Raw genomic sequence first — 24,168 nt, forward strand, 5'->3', positions numbered from 1 at the left:
TTTCTCTGTGATATTTTTTCTGATCACGTGTTTTATTGTGATTTCTTACACACACACACACACACACACACTCACACACACACACACTCTCACACACACACTCTCACACACACACACACACGCACGCACGCACACACACACACTCTCTCTCACACACACACACACACGCACGCACGCACACACACACACACACATACACATACACACACACACACACACACACACACACACACACACACACACACACCCACACACACAGACACACACACACACACACACACACACACACACACACACACACACACACACACGGGAACAAGGTCTCCCGCTCCACAAGCCAGAAATTGAGTTGTGTCTCTTGTTAAACCGAATGGCGCGTGTTTTCCACCTGGTCGTAACTGCCATGCAACAACAACAACAGTTCTGCTTCTCCCTGACACACACAGTCATGGCCAGCTGAGGCATAACAGTGGTTCACTATCGTCTATCTCTCTCTGTCTCTCTGCTTAAAACGCTTTCAAAATTGTTTACAATGTAATAAAATGCAAATGTAAGAGCTAGAAATCTTGTAGAAGCATTTCGATTGTTGTGGGAGGCAGGAAGGAAGTTTTTAGCGTCGCGGCAAAAGCAAAGATGATCTTGTTTTGTTGTGTTTCCCCAGAGGGAAGGAAGGGGAAGGAGAAAGGGAGGGAGGGGAGGGGGCACGAGTGTTGTGTTGACAGCATATACATATATGAATATTGATAGTTAGCCGTGCTTCTGCCCCTTCACGTCCTCTCCTCTCTTTCCTATCCCTCCTTTCCTGCCCTCCACAACCTTCCCAATCTTCCCTTTTTCCATCTCTCCCTCACTGCTCTCCACAACCCTGCCAACCTTTTCTTCCTCCCTTACTGCCCTCCATAACCCATAATCTCCTACTCCTATATTTCCACTCCCTATTCTCCAAGACTCTTGCAATCTTCCTTCCCTTGCTACCCTCCTAAACCTGTCTGCCTCTTCTTTCGCTCGTTCCTCTCTTCTTTTTGCAACACTCAACCTTCCTTTTCCTCTTCATCCTATCATGTTGCTGGTGTTTATATCTGAACCTCATTATCCTCAAATGTTTATTGATATTTAATCTCGTGTTTAGAAAGTAGTGTTTACTTTAATCTCTTAAAACTTTAAAAAATATTGTGTGTGTTAATTAGGGGGTCAGCCAGCCACAACATTCCTCGATACTTCCTCGACGTGAGCTGTAGATCACAAGTACAATGGACACCGTTACTTACTTACACCAGGTTCCTTGGTCCATTACCAGGATAAGCGATGCAACACGCCTGATCAGTGAATCAGAGGGACTTAACACGAAGGGTTAGTACACTGCACTTGATATGACACTTTGATAGATTCCTGTACTTAATTACCTCCCTCTACCCTAATACCAACACTGCTGTACTTTAAGTCCCTACCTGCCTTGCACAAATTGCAAATTGTAATCTGTTTCATGACAAGGTAAGGACTGGATACTTGTTGACCAGGTATCTTGGGCCTTGTGGCTTCAGGACAGGACGCTAAACAACTTCTCTCCTGCTTGCTGATAAAAGCTCTTGCAGTGGTGGAGTCTCCTGCCATTAACACACTCGATAATTTAAACTCTGTGTACCACACTGGTTCACGGGTCCACGCTAGAGTCTGGAAACTTCTTTATGGCCAAAAATTAACTAGTCTTGTATCTGCCTAACTTAAAAACCCAGTGTCACTATTAGGTACATGATAAAAATGGATGGGTTGATGTCTCCTCTGTACACAGTAACTCCACTGGTTAATCATGCTCTGTAGCTAAGTAGTTATGTCTGGCCTTAGTGCATCTCTTCTCGATTCTCGCACAAGACGATCCTCAGGGCATTTAAACACGGCCTTCCTGCATTGAGCAGGCGAACTCTAGGCACTGGTGATAGACGGCTGGCATGATGAGTGTTAATCATCTATTCTCTGTATGCCAGAACGTCAGTCACTATGACATTCATATAACTCAACAATTCTTTGAGACCAGTATTGCAAGTGCCACCTGAGTTTACAAGTAGTATCTGACACATGGCTCTCTTTTCATGTGAACAACGCCTGTTAATAGTTTCAGAGTGCTATATGGCCCCTATAAGGAGTCATAATCCCCTTTTTCCCAATCGTCAGAGAAAGGAATAACGGTTATACAGGCAACTCTCAGTCGCGAAAGCTTACTCAAAACAGGGAAAAATAGGGCTATAATATTATCTCTAAAATATTCTAACATGCACGCATTAAAAAATTTTACTTGCTTATCCGTAAAGCAAGAAATATTTTATAAATTATTGCCAAACAGCAGTGCATGGGACATGAGTGGTGCATTTCAAATGAGTTCACACCCACCGTCAGTGTCAGTCTGGTGGTGAAGAACAGAGGTGATAGTCTTCTGCACAGAGCTGTGGTGCAGATGACTAAGGCTAGTAATTCTAGGTCCCTCAAACTGCTGGTTTGTGGCCTTTCACTCCATTTAAATATCTTAGGCTGATATAAGTGTATCGCGCAAAATTTATTTTTGTTTCTTCTCTGATTTACACTTATTTCACAGTAAAAGCACTATAACATCCATTCTGAAGACTTGAAGATCGCCGATGAAAAATGAGAAAACTGGAAACATACGGTGTAGAATGAGAGGCTCTACAACCATCGTAAAAAAACAAAAAAACCTAGCAATAACCATCATCAGAATCACATATCCACTATTGGCTCAAGTGGCATCTGAATAAGGCGTCATTTAGGGCTATATATATATATATATATATATATATATATATATATATATATATATATATATATATATATATATATATATATATATATATAAATATATATATATATATATACATATGTACAAGAACATGGTATGTGTACCTTGCCATGCACGTATATATACTTTAGAAAATTCAGAGGTTTGTTGAGACCTAGACTAATTTAACTGAGGCTAGTGAAGGGCTCTTGATCCGAGGACATGGCGCTATCATCCTTCTCCTTGAAGTGCCTTCCATTCCCAAAAAGTTGCATAGCTCTTAGAGGTTTAGCGCTTTTCCATGAATATAATATGTAACTCAAATTCATAACTCTGTAAGAGAGAAGGAAGAAAGAGAATTTGATGATGACATTCAAAATACACAGGGGATTAGATGGAGTAGGCACACGCGGATTTTAGATTGTAGGAGCCATGGAACATAGTTGGCACCTAATAACAAGGTGAGTCACAATATCGCTATGAAGTAAGTCTCTTTCTCAGGGCAGTAAGCGAAACTGAAAAATAACAATAGTAAACACTAGTCACATATTAATGAGTGGGTTTAACAGGGCCATAGTTGACTAAATTAGTAAAACCTGCCGCTAGTAAACATGACTCACGAAATCGTAATGACACGATTGCAAACAAACCATACCACGGGCGGGGATAGAACCCGCGGTCAGAGTGTCTCAAAACTCCAGACCGTCGCGTTAGCCACTGGACCAGCTAGCCACAATAAGATTCACCCAACTAGGTATATTTCTACACCATAGGAAGGTTAGCATAGGCACCACTGTGACCACAAATGCAAGTTTTTACAGACGAATCTCCAGCTAGCGTGGCCGTGACGAACTCTAGCTCAAGTCCCCTCAATGCCGTCAACATGACTCACGAAATCGTAATGACACGATTGCAAACAAGCCATATCACGGGCGGGATTGAACACGCGGTCAGAGAGTCTCAAAACTCCAAACCGTCGCGTTAGCCACTGGACCAGCTTGAGCTAGAGTTCGTCACGGCCACGCTAGCTGGAGATTCGTCTGTAAAAACTTGCATTTGTGGACACAGTGTCGCCTATGCTAACCTTCCTATGGCGTAGAAATATACCTAGTTGGACGAATCTTATTGTGGCTAGCTGGCCCAGTGGCTAACGCGACGGTTTGGAGTTTTGAGACTCTCTGACAGCACAAGTCACCATCTTAATAAACAGGCGTCAGCAGGTTAGGTTGAAGCGTTAACAGACTGAGCGTCTTGTCCCTCGTTAGTCAGAGATATTCATGCTGCCACATTCAACCAACGTTCGCACTCACGCACGGACGGGGATCGAACCCAAGCCATTTAGACAGCCTTCCAAGAAGGTAGCTAAACTCCAGACGCCTTAGTCCAGAACCATACAATGCTACAAAACGTTAGGTGTCCAGTAGGTACACTACACACGCCACTCGTATCGCCGAGCACATTTGTGGACGTGGATAGCTACAGGACCTAATTTTATCCTCCTCTCTATTGGATACCAGTCTCGCCAGCAGTACATACATTAATGCATCCACGGAAACACGTAGTTTTAAATCAAATAACATATAATATCGTGTTCATGCATGCAATAAGATCACAGAAAAATAGTCGATATCTTAATATACAGTGTAATCATGGTGAAAAAAATATAATATTCCAAGTGTTTTCGTGATTTCTCACAGTATCATGAAACAAAAAACAATAAGATGACAGAAGACTTATAAAGCTGAGATATGACCTCACCTGTGATCTCACATGTGACCCTACTCACTGAACGTGGGAAATGAATTCCCACACTCAGTAACACTGCATAATGCTGTACTGTATCAGTAACACCATCTTAGTATTGCATGATAACAGTAACACCCACATACACTACGTAGTATTGCATATCCGCATTGCAGTCCCTGTACACGAGGTGCGTAATGTGTAGCTTTAAGAGCCTGGAAACCTCATACATTAGCTTCATAAAGCTTTTCATTAGTGTCAGGGAAATCCTCCTACATGGACCTCGTAACGTGTTTCATTAGCGGCCACAAAACCTTCATCCGCTGGCCTTCATGCGAGGGTTTTCTAACTCACACGATACGGTTCTCTTTCACACAAGTAGACTTTCCGTGATTTTTCTTTTGCCTCTATTGCTTCGATTGTATGGGAGGTCTCTCCGTCTCCTGTGTACCTTGATTTGCAGGTCAGCTCAACCAGTGTGAAGTTGGAGATACGAGGGAAATGTAGAATAAACCCTGCGGACATTAGGGTTGTAATTAGACACAATTAGAGAAAACCGTGTCAGCGTCTTTGTTCCTAGACTCTTTAGTATTTTACTAGAGGATATAACAAATATTGCTGGAACAAGGTAGATATATTTTAAATAAATGTAGACTCCTTTGTGGCCAAATTGCTTGATTAGCTAGGCTGCAATGCCTGCTCAGGCTGTAATGCCTGAATGTCTGCTCAGTTTGAGCAGGCATTCAGTAAGGAAGTCTGGAAAGGCCCCTTGAAGTTGGTTAAGGTATTCTAAATTTTTTTTTTCTTTCCAGTAGCTCTGCACTGTATGTGGAGACAGGCGGTGAAGTATATCTAATACAAGGTACTCGTCAGACAGGCAGACGCAGTCGATAGTTGCTAATTTCTAACACACTTTTGACATGGGTAACTAATATATCTGTATTGCTTCTAATCACCATAATATCTACATCATAACAATCACTATGACTTCAGCTTCACCACCATAACAACGCTGGTCTCCACTGCTACCACTACTACCACCTCTACCACCACCCCCTCATACTTTTTTAAATTACTGATCGTATACAATACCTAAAAATTGATGAACAATACACATATGCAACACTTTTGAGTACTTGGGTATCCGGCGAAACGTGTCACCAATAAAGAAACCCAAATGTTATAAGTTTCATTCAACAATTTTTCAAAATAACTCTACGGGTTTCTCTACCCACTTTTCAGTATATCCTACAAATAACATTATGCAATGCTCTTTCTAATACCCTGATTTTGCTAGCTGTAAATAAAGCATTACCACATGTGTGCATGTGTGCATGTGTGTGTGTGTGTGTGTGTGTGTGTTTGTGTTTGTGTGTGTGTGTGTGTGTGTGTGCATTCACCTAGTTGAGATTGCAGGGGTCGAGTCCAAGCTCCTGTGTGTTTACCTGGAGAGAGTTCCGGGGGTCAACGCCCCCGCGGCCCGGTCTGTGACCAGGCCTCCTGGTGGATCAGAGCCTGATCAACCAGGCTGTTGCTGCTGGCTGCACGCAAACCAACGTACGAGCCACAGCCCGGCTGATCAGGAACTGACTTTAGGTGCTTGTCCAGTGCTTGTGTGTGTGTGTGTGTGTGTGTGTGTGTGTGTGTGTGTGTGTGTGTGTGTGTGTGTGTGTGTGTGTGTGTGTGTGTGTGTGTGTGTGTTTGTGTGTGTGTGTGTGTTTGTGTGTGCGTGTGTATGTGTATGAGTGTGTGTGTGTGTATGAGTGGGTGTGTGTGTGTACTCACCTATTTGTACTCACCTATTTGTGGTTGCAGGGGTCGAGTCATAGCTCCTGGCCCCGCCTCTTCACCGGTTGCTCTTCACCGGTATGAGTGTGTGTGCGTGTGTGTGTATGAGTTTGTGTATGTGTGTGTGTGTGTGTGTGTGTGTTTATGTGTGTGTGTGTGTGTGTGTGTGTTTATGTGTGTGTGTGGGTGTGTGTGAATTTGTATATGTGTGTGTGTGTGTGTACTCACCTATTTGTGGTTGCAGGGGTCGAGTCCTAGCTCCTGGCCCCGCCTCTTCACCGGTTGCTACTGTGTGTGTGTGTGTGTGTGTGTGTGTGTGTGTGTGTGTGTGTGTGTGTGTGTGTGTGTGTGTGTGTGTGTGTGTGTGTGTGACTCAACAATCAATATTTGCACCAATAACTCATTACAGTTGTGACCGGGTGTGGAAGTGTGAATTGCTCATTACTCTAAAATTTGTTCATGATTGTAGCCATGTATAAACGTAAGTAACCATTCTTACAGTATTCATTACCTTTGTAACTTGTGAGTTCATTACCTTTGTAACTTGTGAGTTCATTACCTTGTACCTAGTTCAGCCATCCAAACTTTGGGGGCCCACTCCCTGGACCCATTACGTACCTCTGTAATCTGTAAATACCTTTGTAACTTGTCATGATTGTGACTAGACCTACCCGGAGTTCATTACCTTTGTAATTTGTGAGTTCATTACCTTTGTAAATTGTGAATTCATTACCTCTGTAACTTGCTCAGCTATCAAAACTTTGGAGTCCAGTCCCTGGACCCATTATGTACCTCTGTAATCTTTTGACTACCGCCCACAGGATGGGTATGAGGTGCATAATAAACATATTAAACTAACTCTTTCTAATCCTCAGTTGAAGATTAATACGGCGGCATATTATTGGTTGTCTGTGCACATTTATGTAGGTACATACGTATGTTATAATTCTGTTCATGAATTACACACGTCTAGGTGAATAAAACAACTTTCACTAGATTCTGTTCCCACAGGTGATTGATGGCACACAGGTGTTTACCACGTTCCCTTCAATGACACTACAATTTAACGACAATCATTGGTAATTTATATACAAAATGCTTTCGTGATTCCTTATTCGCATTCCTCGAGAATGTTATCACGTACCTTGAGAATGTACCAGTACCGAGGGATGTACCAATACCGTGGGTTGTACCAGTACCGAGGGTTGTACCAGTACCGAGGTTTGTACCAGTACCAAGGATTGTACCAGCACCGAGGGTTCTACCAGTACCGAGGATTGTACCAGTACCGAGGGATGTACCAGTACTGAGGATTGTACCAGTACCGAGGATTGTACCAGTACCGAGGATTGTACCAGTACCGAGGGTTGTACCAGTACCGAGGGTTGTACCAGTACCGAGGGTTGTACTAGTACCGAGGATTGTACCAGTACCGAGGATTGTACCAGTACCGAGGGTTGTACCAGTACCGAGGGTTGTATCAGTACAGAGGATTGTACCAGTACCGAGGGTTGCACCAGTACCGAGAATTGTACCAGTACCGAGGGTTGTACAAGTATCGAGGGTTGTACCAGTACCGAGGGTTGTACCAGTACCGAGGGTTGTACTAGTACCGAGGATTGTACCAGTACCGAGGATTGTACCAGTACCGAGGGTTGTACCAGTACCGAGGGTTGTACAAGTACCGAGGGTTGTACTAGTACCGAGGATTGTACTAGTACCGAGGATTGTACCAGTACCGAGGGTTGTACCAGTACCGAGGTTTGTATCAGTACCGAGGATTGTACCAGTACCGAGGGTTGCACCAGTACCGAGGATTGTACCAGTATCGAGGGTTGTACAAGTATCGAGGGTTGTACCAGTACCGAGGGTTGTACCAGTACCGAGGGTTGTACTAGTACCGAGGATTGTACCAGTACCGAGGATTGTACCAGTACCGAGGGTTGTACCAGTACCGAGGGTTGTACAAGTACCGAGGGTTGTACCAGTACCGAGAATTGTACCAGTACCGAAGGTTGTACCAGTACCGAGGGTTGTACCAGTACCGAGGGTTGTATCAGTACCGAGGATTGTACCAGTACCGAGGGTTGCACCAGTACCGAGGATTGTACCAGTACCGAGGGTTGTACAAGTATCGAGGGTTGTACCAGTACCGAGGGTTGTACCAGTACCGAGGGTTGTACTAGTACCGAGGATTGTACCAGTACCGAGGATTGTACCAGTACCGAGGGTTGTACCAGTACCGAGGGTTGTATCAGTACCGAGGATTGTACCTGTACCGAGGGTTGTACCAGTACCGAGGGTTGTACCAGTACCGAGGGTTGTACAAGTGCCGAGGGTTGTACCAGTACCGAGAATTGTACCAGTACCGAGGGTTGTACCAGTACCGAGGGTTGTACCAGTACCGAGGGTTGTACCAGTACCGAGGGTTGTACCAGTACCGAGGGTTGTACCAGTACCGAGGGTTGTACCAGTACCGAGGGTTGTACCAGTACCGAGGGTTGTACCAGTACCGAGAATTGTACCAGTACCGAGGGTTGTACCAGTACCGAGGGTTGTACCAGTACCGAGGGTTGTACCAGTACCGAGGGTTGCACCAGTACCGAGGGTTGTATCAGTACCGAGGGTTGTACCAGTACCGAGGGTTGTACCAGTACCGAGGGTTGTACTAGTACCGAGGGTTGTACCAGTACCGAGGGTTGTACCAGTACCGAGGGTTGTACCAGTACCGAGGGTTGTACCAGTACCGAGGGTTGTACCAGTACCGAGGGTTGTACCAGTACCGAGGGTTGTACCAGTACCTTCCCAATGTCTCCATTTTGCTGTGTGAATAAATTATTATTTTGTTCATTTCTTTAATCTTGTAATCTTCTGCCTTGCTGCTGTTCCTCTCACAGCTGTCTCTCTCTTTTCTCTCTCTCTCTCTCTCTCTCTCTCTCTCTCTCTCTCTCTCTCTCTCTCTCTCTCTCTCTCTCTCTCTCTCTCTCTCTCTCTCTCTCTCTCTCTCTCTCTCTCTCTCTCTCTCTCTCTCTCTCTCTCTCTCTCTCTCTCTCTCTCTTCTCTCTTCTCTCTCTCTCTCTCTCTCTCTCTCTCTCTCTCTCTCTCTCTCTCTCTCTCTCTCTCTCTCTCTCTCTCTCTCTCTCTCTCTCTCTCTCTCTCTCTCTGTCTCCCTCTCTCTATCTCTCTCTCCTCTCTCTCTCTTCTCTCTCTCTCTCTCTCTCTCTCTCTCTTCTTTCGTCTCTCTCTCCGTCCTCTCTCTTCTTTCTCTCTCTCTCTCTTCTCTTCTCTCCTTTCTCACTCTTCTTTCTCCTCTCTTCTTTCTACTCTTTCTCTCTTCTCTCTCTTCTCTCTCCTTCCTCTCTCCACTCTCTCTATCTGCTCTCTCTCCCAGAACTATTCTGTTTTCCATCTCTCCCGTCCTTCTCTTGTCTTCCCCCCTTTGCCATCCTTCTCCCACTCCTTTTCCAATCCTCTCACAGATCGCTCGGGTGCCTCTTCAGTACCTTCTGTCGATCCCCTTTCCCTTGTTTTCCTAGACCACTTCCCACTCTCTCACCTTAATTCTGTTAAACAGTCTCCCCCTCCACTCAGTACTGTAGTACAATCTTTCGTTCCACTCAGTACTTTTGTACAAAATTTCGCTCCACTCAGTAATGTTGTGCAGATTTTCCCTTCATTCGGTTCTGTTGTACATGACTCTACTAAGTACTGTTGTGCATGACTCTAAGTACCTCCAATCAGTACAGTTATCGAGGATTTTACTCCACTCAGCACCATTGTGCAGCATTTAACTCCACTCAAGACTGCTGCATATTCTTTTCCTTCGCTTAGTGCTGTTATACAATGTTTCTCTCCACTTCGTTATTACTATTTAGTAGTCTTCTTCTTTATGTCGTTTTCTCCTCCGCTCTTCCTTTGTTTCAGACTGCCTAAATCACACAGACTATATATCCCTACGACCATCATGTCTAGCAGAGCGTCCTCAAATAAAATTAATACAATGACTAGGTAGCCTCGCGATGGATTTTTTTTTCAGAAAAAATCTAAATTGCAATCACATTCTGAAGATTTCATTGACAAAATTAAGAAACTTAATCTTCATAAGAATTATGACGAGTCTGGACGTTGACTCTTTCCTCACTAAGGTACCTGTTGATGATGTTTTGGAATTCGTGGCAGACGAACTGCCACACCAGCAAGATGAATCTGGTATCGAGTTACGGAAAATTATTGCGCTCACTAAACTATGTGTTTCCGCCGTTGTCTTCTCTTTTAATGGAAAACAAAAGTGGTTGCAGTATTGTATAGCTTGTACTCGGAACACTTTGAATCATTTATAATTCCAAAATCAGACCACCAGAAATGATGTAGAAGAAACGATGTTCTTTCATAAACTTAACCTACTAGAACCACCAGTCAAAATAAAATGAGAAAATGCAGTAAGTTTCCTTTTCTCAGTGTGTTTGTGGAAAGATGAAAATAAAGATGAATCACAGGGCTGTTAGGATGTATTTCTTCAGCGACCAGCAAAGAGGCAGGTCCAAGAGCTGAGATTCGACCACTGAAACCACACATATAGGTGAATACATGTAGGCGAGTGTACAAACACACACACACACACACACACACACACACACACACACACACAGTCTTGGTGTGAGATTCACGAGTTCATTATTTTTTAAACAGCTATTTCCCAAGGTTGAGCATCTAATTATTTTTTTGCCATGAAAAAGATATTAAAAAGACTACTGGTAATAATACCCCTCGCCACTTCCACAGCCAAAGTCACGGCAACATTCGAACATTGGATTGTGAGTCTTACGAACGTTCACCTACTGGATGACAAATCTTACGAGCGTTTACACACTGGATGAGCACTTTTAGGAGCGTTCATTCACTGAAAGATGAATTTTAAGGAAGCACACCCAGTGGATGGCGAGTTTTACGAACATTCACTGACTGATTGATGAACGTTCACCTATTGGATAAAGAATCTTGCGAGCGTTCACCCGTTTAACATTTTTGTTCTCACAAATTTTTCCTAATGTAAACAAATTGAGCCTTTAATTGTGCTCTGGAGGTGAAGCTGGTGATAATGCCACAGCATCGTTCATGTTGTTGTACTGCAGCTGTGAGTTCACGATGGCGGCGTCACAGCATTGTTCTGGTTGCCTATATTGCAGTGGTGAGTCCATAATGGCGTTGTCCATGATGGCTGTGTCCACGATGGCTGTGTCCACGAATGCTGTGTCCACGATGGCTGTGTCCACGACGGCTGTGTCCATGATGGCTGTGTCCACGATGGCTGCATCCACGATGGCTGTGTCCATGATGGCTGTGTCCACGATGGCTGTGTCCATGATTGCTGTGTCCACGATTGCTGTGTCTACGATTGCTATGTCCACGATGGCTGTGTCCACGATTGCTATGTCCACGATTGCTGTGTCCACGATTGCTGTGCCTACGATTGCTATGTCCACGATGGCTGTGTCCACGATTACTATGTCCACGATGGCTGTGTCCACGATTGCTGTGTCCACGATGGCTGTGTCCACATTGGCTGTGTCCACGATGGTTGTGTCCACGATTGCTATGTCCACGATTGCTGTGTCCACGATTGCTGTGCCTACGATTGCTATGTCCACGATGGCTGTGTCCACGATTACTATGTCCACGATGGCTGTGTCCACGATTGCTGTGTCCACGATGGCTGTGTCCACATTGGCTGTGTCCACGATGGCTGTGTTTACATTGGCTGTGTCCACGATGGCTGTGTTTACATTGGCTGTGTCCACGATGGCGGGTCTCTGTACTTAGTGACCTGTGCCCAAATGGGTTTATTAATAAGGCAATATATTACTCAGGTGTCCAGTCTCTTGTTAGTATAACTGAATTCTCTCTTTATCAAAATGTATAACGACATTAATGGTATTCATACCGACAAGGCGATGAATAAAACACATGCAACACCTGCCTTTTTCAGGTAAAGAGAGCTTACATACTTGTGCCAGTGAAAGATAAGGTAATCAGGTTGAAGAAAAGGCAGGAGGCTGGTCTCGTGTATATGAGAGCTAGAAGAGAGGTACGGCAGTTGACGGCATCGTCACAAGTAAGCGGGGCCCACTAATGGAAGTAGATTATGTAGATGAGTTGGATCAGAAGTTAGCAATAGAGTTGCAGAAGACATCATCTGCGTCAATATTCCACGGTGATGATGTGTCAGGCAAGTATCATTTTATTAATGCTACACAATACTGATACGCTGATGAGTAAGACACATGTGCAACATCTGAGTATCAATTTTATGAAGACGTTTCACCAACCATTGGCTGAAAAGTCACAGGTCGGCGAAACATCACAATAGAGATATATAAGTATTGTACATGTGTCTCATTCACTAAATCAATAATTTCTTCAGTACCTCATGTAAATTTTTTTTTGATTACAGAAGGCATAATTCTCACCTGCTGAAAGCATAGTTCGTGTATAAATGAATACATACAACCTTAACTTTAACATTCAGAGGAGGAATTCAAGTTGGTTTTGCGCATCATTTGGTTTAGCATCGGGGCTGAAGTTGCCAAGTTTATCAACTCAAACGTTTTTCCCTTAAGAGGAGTCCCTTGATGCTGGTGACGGGCTCGTGGTCCGAGGAATTGAAGCTGCTCACTCCCCAGGCGCGCTTTGACTCCTACGGGTTTAGTGTCAGTAGATTGGTCGTGACGGATTTTTGTATTTGAATTAAAAACAGCAGTCGGGGCAGGTGTTTTCATTAAAAAGTCACTAGTTCCACGTGTCACAACTAAAAAATTAGTTGTGACAGGTGTATACATAAAAAATAAATTATTTTCTGGTAAAACATCAGATATTGCAGGTGTTTACTTTTCAAACATCAGTTGTTGCAGATGTTTGCTTTTAAAACATGTCAGGTGCTTGTCTTTAAAATCTTAGTTGTGACGTTAGTTATTGTTACAGATGTTTATCAACAAAACATAAGTTGTTTGAAGGTGTATTGTTCTATCATCAGCTGGTTTTTACTCTATCATCAGCTGGTTATTTCTCTATCATCAGCTGATTATTTCTCTATCATCAGCTGGTTTTCTCTCTATCATCAGCTAGTTATTTCTCTATCATCAGCTGGTTTTTTTCTATCACTAGCTGGTTGCTCTATTATCAGCGACTTATTTCTTTATCATCAGTCGGCTGTTGCTCTATCATCAACTGGCTGTTGTTCTATCATCCTGGTCTTGGTCTATCATCATTGCTCCGTACCGTAGTATCACACAGCAATACCCTGTAATTGCTCCTTTGGATTAGGTTAGGTAAAATTCCTCGCCCAGTGGGTCTGCTGCCTCCAGACCCTGGTCTTGTATGATGACTCGCTGCTGAATCTTCTGGTCATATAACCGAGACCTTCTTCTGGTTTGCCAGACGAAGGTTAGTCTGGGACTTGGCTCGGAGGCTGTGAACCCCAGAAGCCGCTATCCCTTTAAATATTAAATATAACTTTATTTGATGTCTGTGTTTACCGGGTGAGTCTTATCAGGTAATTTAATATTCCTAGGAATTAGGTATGCTATATTTTTTCTTATACTCTTGGATACACTAGGCTTGTTTCATAATCATTTTTCCAATCAGCTCAAGTTGATATGAAAGTTTACTCGACAATATTTCTGTCCCAATTTGATCCTTATCACTTTCGAATTGATAATGGTTTACGACCGACCGAAATGTTAATTAAAGGTAGATCTTTAAACTGTGAATTATTTCTGCAACGAAACTGTCTTATTCAAATTAATAATCTCATTTATTGATAAATTTCATGATTTATGGAGGTAATTGGTGTGAAGATTGGTGGCGCAGAATGTAGTAAAGGGTCCCCTTCCCCTCGTTCACTGGCAGTGATTAATTGTGCTATTATGTGTATACTTTTGACCTCAGGTTGTAATTGATGGGCTTGTCTACTCGTAAATAGCGAGCTGCTGCGTCAGGTAAGTGTGGTTTGGCGAAGATGGTGTCAGTGGTGAAGGCACGTCGTAGAACAATGGTCTCTTAGGTCTACGTTTCCCACTGAGTAGTAAGACGATTTATCTCAGTACGGAGCGAAGTATTCCCCGTAGATGTAAGCTCTGTAACGAATGTTTTCTTCACTGTCACCGGCAGTACGTAATTTGGATGCACCTTGTCAGTGGCTGGGCTGGGTTGTTAGGTAGAAGACTGAAGGAAGAGCAGGTGCAGCAAATGTAAAGGGTGCCAGCCCATAACTTGGGCTGCCACACGCTTTGTAGTAATGCTGTTGTTTGGCCTCCACTCTCTTATTTGGTGGGGACGCTACTATGGTTGCAGTGAAACCTTTATTCCAACGCTTCGTAGGGCCATGAACGAAATGTCGGAATAAAGGTTTAACTCCGGACATAGAGTCTTTCTCACTATGTGTCGGCTTATGCAATAGTTCATCTTGCTTGGTGTCCATGCTGTGGGCTGGTGTTCATGCTGGTCTCCCTGAAGAGACAACCTAAACACTTTGGCTGTACCTTGGTGTTTATTAGTGCTCTGAAAAAAACACTAGTACTACTACTATTTCTGCTACTACCACTATCACCAATACTACTAACATTGCTATTACTACTAACTACTACCGCCACAAAACTTCGTAGCTACCAGATTATGACTCTGGCCACATTAAGCCTAATAAACCGAATTTTGTTTTATCTTTGGGGAGTCTGTTGGCAATTTCCCATAACATATATTCATAGCATGAATATTTTCTGCTTAATAACTCACCTCTAGGATACTTATGGCAACTGTATTCATTTCGAGCTAATTTGCACCGTCTACCGATGTCTCGCGTTTTCTTGAAGGGTTATATCTGCGTTCACATTTGAAGCGAGTCACTTAAGTATTTTCTGGTTGTAATTTACATTGACTATTTACTTACTGCTCTCCAAGGCGTACCGTTTATGAGATTTTAGGCAGGCATTTAAAATTTAGGCGTTTTTAGATACAGACAGTTGGACGATTCATTTCTAAATCTTTATCTACATCACTGAGTGTACAATAGTACAGTTTTGTAAAGATCTCTAGGGATTTAGAGTATAATTTAATAGCCTTTTCATAACAACTTGAAGGCTCTTTTTATTTAATATTTTTTCATTCCATTAGTGTGGCTGTATTGCGGTTTGTGTACATTGTTTTCTGTGTTCAACTTTTAAAGACCTGGTTAATAAGGGCTTGATAGTCTGCTGGGTCCATGGAGGAAGTCGCTCTCCTACAGATTCTAGTATCGTGTGAGATAAATAATATTGTGTATTTGTCAAATATGAAACCCAAGTTACTGTAATTTATACGGGATAAATACTATAACTAATATATGCAAATGTAAAAGTGTAGTGAGCATTGGTCACCGATGCAAACGAACACGGGGAAAATAAACAGGCAATACGAGCGCTGTATATTTCGGTTTACAGCTGAGATCCTCTTTAGCAGGCTGTATACAGCTTCGATTGTATTCCGAAATACATTGCCCTCTTACCTTCTTTTTTATTTTATAACTGTGGGTGGAGTTGTCCAGTTAGCTTGCATTTTAGCTTTATTTGAAGGTAACGTTGTGAAGAATAGTCAACATACTGTGGCTGGAACAATCCACAAGCAACCTGTGCTTAGAACAAGCTTTATTGCGATATTTCAGTCCGTCATGGACCAATGTTAAGTCACAGTGTTTTTGTTACTGATTTATTTTACACGATTTATTCTGATAACAGAATCTTGGTGCGCAAGCGAGAGAGAAAATGGTATCTTAACTCCACTGCTGCGAGACAGGCGGAGTACGAGAGAGATAATTAAGGGATATACGAGGTGGCAGGTGTGTGTGGTGTTGGCGACGAACCTCGGGACCAAGGTCTTGGTGACTGAGAGCAGGACCACGGTCTTGGTGACTGAGAGCAGGACCACGGTCTTGGTGACTGAGAGCAGGACCACGGTCTTGGTGACTGAGAGCAGGACCACGGTCTTGGTGACTGAGAGCGGGACCAAGGTCTTGGTGACTGAGAGCAGGACCACGGTCTTGGTGACTGAGAGCGGGACCACGGTCTTGGTGACTGAGAGCGGGACCACGATCCTGGTGACTGAAAGCGGGACCACGATCCTGGTGACTGAGAGCGGGACCACGATCCTGGTGACTGAGAGCGGGACCACGATCCTGGTGACTGAGAGCGGGACCACGATCCTGGTGACTGAGAGCGGGACCACGATCCTGGTGACTGAGAGCGGGACCACGATCCTGGTGACTGAGGGCGGGACCACGATCCTGGTGACTGAGGGCGAGACCACGATCCTGGTGACTGAGAGCGGGACCACGATCCTGGTGACTGAGAGCGGGACCACGATCCTGGTGACTGAGAGCGGGACCACGATCCTGGTGACTGAGGGCGGGACCACGATCCTGGTGACTGAGAGCGGGACCACGATCCTGGTGACTGAGGGCGGGACCACGATCCTGGTGACTGAGGGCGGGACCACGATCCTGGTGACTGAGGGCGGGACCACGATCCTGGTGACTGAGAGCGGGACCACGATCCTGGTGACTGAGGGCGGGACCACGATCCTGGTGACTGAGGGCGGGACCACGATCCTGGTGACTGAGAGCGGGACCACGATCCTGGTGACAGAGAGCGGGACCACAATCTTGGTGACTGAGAGCGGGACCACGATCCTGGTGACTGAGAGCGGGACCACGGTCTTGGTGACTGAGAGCGGGACCAAGGTCTTGGTGACTGAGAGCAGGACCACGGTCTTGATGACTGAGAGCGGGACCAAGGTCTTGGTGACTAAGAGCAGGACCACGGTCTTGGTGACTGAGAGCAGGACCACGGTCTTGGTGACTGAGAGCGGGACCAAGATCTTGGTGACTGAGAGCAGGACCACGGTCTTGGTGACTGAGAGCGGGACCAAGGTCTTGGTGACTGAGAGCTGGACCACGGTTTTGGTGACTGAGAGCGGGACCACGGTCTTGGTGACTGAGAGCGGGACCACGATCCTGGTGACTGAGAGCGGGACCACGATCCTGGTGACTGAGAGCGGGACCACGATCCTGGTGACTGAGAGCGGGACCACGATCCTGGTGACTGAGAGCAGGATCACGATCCTGGTGACTGAGGGCGGGACCACGATCCTGGTGACTGAGGGCGGGACCACGATCCTGGTGACTGAGAGCGGGACCACGATCCTGGTGACTGAGAGCGGGACCACGATCCTGGTGACTGAGAGCGGGACCACGATCCTGGTGACTGAGGGCGGGACCACGATCCTGGTGACTGAGAGCGGGACCACGATCCTGGTGACTGAGGGCGGGACCACGATCCTGGTGACTGAGAGCGGGACCACGATCCTGGTGACTGAGGGCGGGACCACGATCCTGGTGACTGAGAGCGGGACCACGATCCTGGTGACTGAGAGCGAGACCACGATCCTGGTGACTGAGAGCGGGACCACGATCCTGGTGACTGAGAGCGGGACCACGATCCTGGTGACTGAGAGCGGGACCACGATCCTGGTGACTGAGGGCGGGACCACGATCCTGGTGACTGAGAGCGGGACCACGATCCTGGTGACTGAGGGCGGGACCACGATCCTGGTGACTGAGAGCGGGACCACGATCCTGGTGACTGAGGGGGGGACCACGATCCTGGTGACTGAGAGCGGGAGCACGATCCTGGTGACTGAGAGCGAGACCACGATCCTGGTGAATGAGAGCGGGACCACGATCCTGGTGACTGAGAGCGGGACCACGATCCTGGTGACTGAGAGCGGGACCACGATCCTGGTGACTGAGAGCGGGACCACGATCCTGGTGACTGAGAGCGGGACCACGATCCTGGTGACTGAGGGCGGGACCACGATCCTGGTGACTGAGAGCGGGACCACGATCCTGGTGACTGAGAGCGGGACCACGATCCTGGTGACTGAGAGCGGGACCACGATCCTGGTGACTGAGAGCGGGACCACGATCCTGGTGACTGAGAGCGGGACCACGATCCTGGTGACTGAGGGCGGGACCACGATCCTGGTGACTGAGAGCGGGACCACGATCCTGGTGACTGAGGGCGGGACCACGATCCTGGTGACTGAAGGCGGGACCACGATCCTGGTGACTGAGGGCGGGACCACGATCCTGGTGACTGAGAGCGGGACCACGATCCTGGTGACTGAGGGCGGGACCACGATCCTGGTGACTGAGGGCGGGACCACGATCCTGGTGACTGAGAGCGGGACCACGATCCTGGTGACAGAGAGCGGGACCACAATCTTGGTGACTGAGAGCGGGACCACGATCCTGGTGACTGAGAGCGGGACCACGGTCTTGGTGACTGAGAGCGGGACCAAGGTCTTGGTGACTGAGAGCAGGACCACGGTCTTGATGACTGAGAGCGGGACCAAGGTCTTGGTGACTAAGAGCAGGACCACGGTCTTGGTGACTGAGAGCAGGACCACGGTCTTGGTGACTGAGAGCAGGACCAAGATCTTGGTGACTGAGAGCAGGACCACGGTCTTGGTGACTGAGAGCGGGACCAAGGTCTTGGTGACTGAGAGCTGGACCACGGTTTTGGTGACTGAGAGCGGGACCACGGTCTTGGTGACTGAGAGCGGGACCACGATCCTGGTGACTGAGAGCGGGACCACGATCCTGGTGACTGAGAGCGGGACCACGATCCTGGTGACTGAGAGCGGGACCACGATCCTGGTGACTGAGAGCAGGATCACGATCCTGGTGACTGAGGGCGGGACCACGATCCTGGTGACTGAGGGCGGGACCACGATCCTGGTGACTGAGAGCGGGACCACGATCCTGATGACTGAGAGCGGGACCACGATCCTGGTGACTGAGAGCGGGACCACGATCCTGGTGACTGAGGGCGGGACCACGATCCTGGTGACTGAGAGCGGGACCACGATCCTGGTGACTGAGGGCGGGACCACGATCCTGGTGACTGAGAGCGGGACCACGATCCTGGTGACTGAGAGCGAGACCACGATCCTGGTGACTGAGAGCGGGACCACGATCCTGGTGACTGAGAGCGGGACCACGATCCTGGTGACTGAGAGCGGGACCACGATCCTGGTGACTGAGAGCGGGACCACGATCCTGGTGACTGAGAGCGGGACCACGATCCTGGTGACTGAGAGCGGGACCACGATCCTGGTGACTGAGGGCGGGACCACGATCCTGGTGACTGAGAGCGGGACCACGATCCTGGTGACTGAGGGCGGGACCACGATCCTGGTGACTGAGAGCGGGACCACGATCCTGGTGACTGAGGGGGGACCACGATCCTGGTGACTGAGAGCGGGAGCACGATCCTGGTGACTGAGAGCGAGACCACGATCCTGGTGAATGAGAGCGGGACCACGATCCTGGTGACTGAGAGCGGGACCACGATCCTGGTGACTGAGAGCGGGACCACGATCCTGGTGATTGAGAGCGGGACCACGATCCTGGTGACTGAGAGCGGGACCACGATCCTGGTGACTGAGAGCGGGACCACGATCCTGGTGACTGAGAGCGGGACCACGATCCTGGTGACTGAGAGCGGGACCACGATCCTGGTGACTGAGAGCGGGACCACGATCCTGGTGACTGAGAGCGGGACCACGATCCTGGTGACTGAGAGCGGGACCACGATCCTGGTGACTGAGAGCGGGACCACGATCCTGGTGACTGAGAGCGGGACCACGATCCTGGTGACTGAGAGCGGGACCACATAGTCTGAGGTGCTAGCAATAGCATGAAATAATTGAGAGCACTTTTAAGTCTGATATGCTAGTAATGGTCTCCAGTACTAGCACTACTAACTTAGACGTACTAGTAAAGAAGTGACTGCAGACTATATAAATGATAAACTATGAATAAAACAGAGGAGTGATTAAGAAATGGAAAGAACGAAGTCGAGAGATGGGTGTTCCAAATAAGCTTCTAGATACGAAACAAGAATAACAAAGTAAGTTGTAAACACAAGATGAGAAAGACTGAACAGCGGCGTATTTGCAAGTTTTTTTTCATATCCCAGTGTTAATACTAATTTTATACAAATTACGTACAGGGAAGAGACACCTGGGAAAATACGTCCTTGGTGAAGGAGGGTATTGGTGAAGGCGGGTATTGGTGAAGAGGAAAGTGACTACGACACAGTCTGTTTTCCAGTTTCAATAAGTGTAGGCATACCAACACTAACGCAATTTATCCGTATACTTTTTTACTGACTTGGTGTTCGTTCATTTCTTTGCGATCTAACTACAGAAATTTATGAAGGACACATGTGTGAGACGTGGGTATCCTTGAGTGACGCTTCGTCAAAAAAGGGTTTTTTATCAGTGCAATACAGAGCCAAGATAAATGTGGGTCTGCGACAGACTAGGATAGTGTTTGCTGCATGCATAAGTTACGAGGGAGTGGTTAGTGAGTGCTCCCTGCACAAGTTGTTAGAGAGGTCAAGGTGTGCTCCCTGCATAAACTGTGAGAGAGGTCAGGGTGTGCTCCCTACATAAACTGTGAGAGAGGTCAAGGTGTGCTCCCTGCATAATCTGTGGGAGAGGTCAGGGTGTGTTCCCTGCATAAACTGTGAGAGAGGTCAGAGTGTGCTCCCTGCATAAACTGTGAGAGAGAAGGTCAGGGTGTGCTCCCTGCATAAACTGTGAGAGAGAAGGTCAGGGTGTGCTCCCTGCATAAACTGTGAGAGAGAAGGTCAGGGTGTGCTCCCTGCATAAACTGTGAGAGAGAAGGTCAGGGTGTGCTCCCTGCATAAACTGTGAGAGAGAAGGTCAGGGTGTGCTCCCTGCATAAACTGTGAGAGAGAAGGTCAGGGTGTGCTCCCTGCATAAACTGTGAGAGAGAAGGTCAGGGTGTGCTCCCTGCATAAACTGTGAGAGAGAAGGTCAGGGTGTGCTCCCTGCATAAACTGTGAGAGAGAAGGTCAGGGTGTGCTCCCTGCATAAACAAAGCACAGAGAACAAAAAAGGCACAATACCGTGACCGGAACAATACAAAAAAAAAAAACCCAGACAGGAGAGAAAAGCTTACGACGTTTCGGTCCGATTTGGACCATTTACAATTTCACACTGTGAATTTGTATTGATAAAGCCACTGGATGGCGAATCGTTTACAATCAGGATAACCAGATGTTGCACAAGTGTTTTAACTTTCATCTTCACACTGTGACATTGTACATGGTCTGACCGAAACGTCGTCGTAAGCGTTTCTCTCCTATATGTGGGTTATTTGTGCATTTAATATAGGTTTAGCGTATCTTTCGGGGCTATCCACAAGGTTTTCCTCTGGGGAGTCAGGAATCCCTGTTGCTTTAGCTGTTTCTGGTTATTTGTTTTCCGTACTTGTAGATACATTACACAAACAACACGCACGTTTCGTTCCGAGTCGGACCGAAACTTCGTCAAAAATTTCTTTCTCCTATGTTCGTATTATTTGCGTATTCCAGTCACGGTATTGTGACTTTCTTTTCATTTTTGTGGTACACTCTGCATCCACTGGATTAAGTTCTGTTATAAATTCACCTGTTAGTGTCAGAGTTGTTTTCTTTAGCGTGGATAAGGCTTTTCGCTCAGTAATATAATAGTAATATTATCCAGACAAACTGATGAGGGAGAGATATTTTCGAAAAGTTTTGCCTTCATAACAGTTATCTTCATTTGAATACAGGCGATCATAACACTGGAGACAGAATAAATGGAAAAGCTAGTTTGAGATAATCAGTCCCTCAGCCTTCATAGAATTTGGTTAGTCCCTTAGTGCAAACCAGAGGCGAGAGACTTAAATACTGGGGATGGAAGCGAGGTGTAACTAACAGCTTAAGAAATCAGATGTCAGCAGTGAGCAACGGCGTACCAGTGAAACTCCTCACGGGAGGTTCCTTGATGTTGATGAGGGGCTCTTGATCTAGGGAATTGGATCTGTGCTCCTGTTCCCTGAATTGAGCCTTAATGCCTTCCTGCATCCCTACCCCCCAGAAGGCGCTGTATAATCCCTACGGGTTTAGCTCCATTGATAATAATTACCAGTGTAAGATCATCATTCACAACAGTTGTTAGCAATTGTGTTGGAGATGACAATGCTAACACATGTTTAGTATTTCCTACCCTTGGTAGTGGGGCCCCACTCATCTGTGATGTAATCTACAGTTGACACATCTCACTTCTACCTCCTGTATACAAGTCTTTGGCCTCTGCTATAGGTTAAGAGACTTATCACATTCTATCAAGACTGAGGGACTGATTATCTCACTATTACTAAGTGCTGCTGTCTTTTGTGCCATAATAGCTGTGTTCAACCGAGGAAGTCTATTGTGCAAAGCAAACTTTTCAACAATAAAAGTGCTAAAGTGCTGTACATACATCTTGCTCGTGTAACTAATATCTTTTAAATCGCAAAGTCTCGAAAGCATTATTGACATTTAATGAAGTTGTTTTTACAGGATGGTTAAACTACTTAAAGATATAATTGGGTGCCACAGTCTACGTAACAGAATACAGAGGTAATTCTTTGTTATTGTTGGACCTTGAACAACCTGCAGTTATCACTGCAGAATTAGCACAGGCACACAGTCTGCAGTCAGAGAGGTTCGAACGTACCTTCACTGTGTGTTTCTTGCCTATTTATGAAAACAACAGAGAGAGAGAGAGAGAGAGAGAGAGAGAGAGAGAGAATGAGAACTTTTTATTAGGAAAACGCAGATACTTGTGGGGAACGACTGGTGACATTTTTCTAAGAGTACATGTATCCTTCCGTCTCTAAATGTTCACGTTCTCCTTCCAAACAGTTTCTCTCTCTCCTCTATTGTGATAGTTTGTTTTTTTCCTCGTAGGTTTTAAAGTTTCCAGATTAATCTTTTATTGGAAAGTGATATCAGGTTTGTGTCCTGTAAATGTATTATTCACTTTCCTGTTAACCTTCATTAACAGTGTTATTTCATACATGTTCTGATGTGTACGAAGAGAGTAGTACTTTATATACAAAGAGCGGTATATATCACGGTATATATACACCGAAAGTTTATTATTATTAATATACTGAACATTAAAGTTTCCTTGACTGATGGAGTAGAAGTGCCAAGCAGACGTCATGATCCTCGTATAGTCGATATGTTTTCAGTGTAATATAACATCCAGTGGTGTCTTTTCCGCCAGATATTTACCTGGTTGCTGACAGCTTAATTCCTTCGCTTTCTCGAACTTTTACTCCTCTCTTTTTATCTTTACGTATTCAATTCTGACTGTTTTAGTTGGTTCTCGCTTCCCTGACATCTTCCAGTTTCTACCAATATTCTTCTGACTTTTTTTTATGACTGCCTTTCTGGAACTATGGATGGACACAGGATTCTCTCTCTTTTTCCTCCCTATTGCCTCGGCTTTTTTTTATGGATGATTTTTTTTGCGCTGTGCCTCCCGGTACTTCCCGGTTAGTCACACAGAACTTCAAATCATTGTCTTGCACACTTTCTTCCCAATCGCACTGCGCTCAGTTTGGCTCTCATCCTTGTGTCATCCCCGCTGCTGTTATCTGGCTTGGTTCTTGATCTGCTTTCGTCAGGCTGCGTGCAGTAAGCACCAACAACCTGACTGACCTAGCCACAAACATGAATCAGGGAAAGGAGCGCGTAAGCAATCCTTTATGCCTTTTCAACTTCACTTGTCACCAAGAGGACTCACTCACCATGGGTTCAAACCCCGCCCGTTCCCTGGTTTGTTTGCAGTCGTTTCTAATTATTACGATTTCGTGAATCAAGAGTCTGGTTATAGATCGGGACGATAGTAGCCGACTGATTATCGATCCTCCATCACTC

Source organism: Cherax quadricarinatus, chromosome 31, assembly GCF_038502225.1.
Source record: "Cherax quadricarinatus isolate ZL_2023a chromosome 31, ASM3850222v1, whole genome shotgun sequence".
Lineage (NCBI taxonomy): Eukaryota > Metazoa > Arthropoda > Malacostraca > Decapoda > Parastacidae > Cherax > Cherax quadricarinatus.